Source organism: Etheostoma spectabile, chromosome 9 (genome assembly GCF_008692095.1).
Source record: "Etheostoma spectabile isolate EspeVRDwgs_2016 chromosome 9, UIUC_Espe_1.0, whole genome shotgun sequence".
NCBI classification, from domain to species: domain Eukaryota; kingdom Metazoa; phylum Chordata; class Actinopteri; order Perciformes; family Percidae; genus Etheostoma; species Etheostoma spectabile.
In genome coordinates, this window is record NC_045741.1 from 21,976,850 (window position 1) to 21,978,608 (window position 1,759).

The 1,759-nt window shown below is 38.6% G+C and overlaps 1 protein-coding gene across 9 annotated transcripts in view; it reads left to right on the top strand.

The window, feature by feature from the left end:
• Positions 1–1,759, top strand: part of cacna1ea (calcium channel, voltage-dependent, R type, alpha 1E subunit a) — a 93,701-nt gene that overhangs the window by 9,221 nt on the left and 82,721 nt on the right. Inside the window, exon 1 of one of the 9 annotated variants that reach the window (XM_032525670.1) lies at positions 50–182. The exons of the other annotated variants lie outside the window; for them this stretch is intronic. The gene's annotated coding sequence lies outside the window, so the exon portion shown is untranslated. Of the gene's footprint in view, positions 1–49; positions 183–1,759 lie in introns of those variants that run through there. 9 annotated transcript variants of the gene reach the window in all.

Below are 1,759 nucleotides of genomic sequence, written 5' to 3' on the forward strand. Positions count from 1 at the left end.
CTTGCATCACTTTCTTGGTCACTTGGGGGCAGCACAACCATCTGTAAAACACAACGTCTACATTTTACTGCCTTGTAAAGTTGTCGTTGTGAATGTGCAAGCTAACAGTAGCTCATTTGCACACATAGCAGACAAGGAGCGATATTGTCATTCATTTGGAGTTGTGTTTTAACCTGACAAATGTAAGTTGAATATTCACTCTCCTTTTAGCTCAGCTGTTTTGTCTCTATTAGCTCCTGAGGGAAATGGGTGGCTCTTTAGCTACTAAATGCTCTATTATCACTATGTTCACCAGGCAGCTAAAGACTTTGTCTGCTGTTGGTGCTGTGCTGCTAGCTTAAGTTACAAACAAAGGGGTTATCCAGACGATGATAAGAGTGGTCAAAAACTGTAAAGTTGTGGTCTGTAAAACCAAAACAATAAGTTAAAAAGAAATGCTAAAAGAGAGACTATAATGTTAATGTGGGACTTCGTAAATAACGAGTCACCAGTTAGCCCATTTCGATTAGCTAGCTAGCTCTAATGAGCTGAGCCAGTCTCTCTTGCCTCAGGAAAAGATTGTTTGATTAATTTGCTGACTTTTTTGCCACAGTTTTTCATTTATTTCAGTTGTGTTCTCCATAACACATAGTCACTTTCACTTTCTGCGTCATACATTTAAAAAATCTGTTTTTGTTTTAAACAAAGTTTTAAAGAAAGAAGGTTTCTCCTATCAACCTCTGTTCTGCTGCTTTTCACAGTTACTCATGAGGCTTTGTCCTTTGTAGTAAACACAAGATACAAGCAAATCAAGCGGAGTGGTATTTCAGTTTGTGCAAAATGTTGATATGTGAAGCCCTACTTAAATGTAGGAGTTGCAGCTTTCTTGTACAAGTGATTCCAATATTAACTCAGAAATGGTCTCTGATCATCCGTGCCTCATACAAATCGACAGCAGTCTATTGAATGGCTCTCAGGGTGCTCAAGCAGTCTGTTGGATTTTAGGCAGATGCTCAAGACAGTTGAATAGCTTTCATTCTTTTATCTTATCTGCTCTGCACAACTACACAACAACCTCTTTTTATGGCTCAATATTTTTTGCCGCAAAAGTTATTTAGAGCTGTTCCTCGCAGAGGGACTGTGAAACCAGAAATCCATCATTCAGCTAACTAAAATGATGAGGGCTGCATAAAGCTAGAGTAGGAGCAGCAGCAAAACACATGCTTTTGCAGCATGCCGGGTAACGACATGTATTGTGTGCATTTCTTGCTTGGCAAGTACCCAAAATCAGACTAATCCTCATCGTTCCTACCAGATTAGGGCTGCATGATTATGGCCGAGATGATGATCACGATTATTTTCATCAATATTGAGATCACGATTAATTATGACAATTAATCTTTTGATATTAATCAAAATACATTTTAGTCACACAGGCTATTTATTACTGCTTTCACATCCTGCTACATTTTTCTGTCTTAAGTTGTATGTTGTATACAGCTACAACAATGTAAATTAGCTACCTGAAATAAATAGACTATGATGTAATAAAAAAAATAAAAAATAAGTATCTCTGAGAAAGCTCCTTCACTTGTTTTCATCAATAACTGATTAAAAGTGCTAGGGAGAGAAGGGGAGTGCGATGGACGTATAACCTACTCACAGAGTGACGGCTGACTCATAAATGGGTCCGGCACGGGTCGAATGGCAGGTCAGCGGCGTTACACACGTATGTATGAAATGTCTGTAACCTATCGTCACTGCGCTGCATTTTTATGAA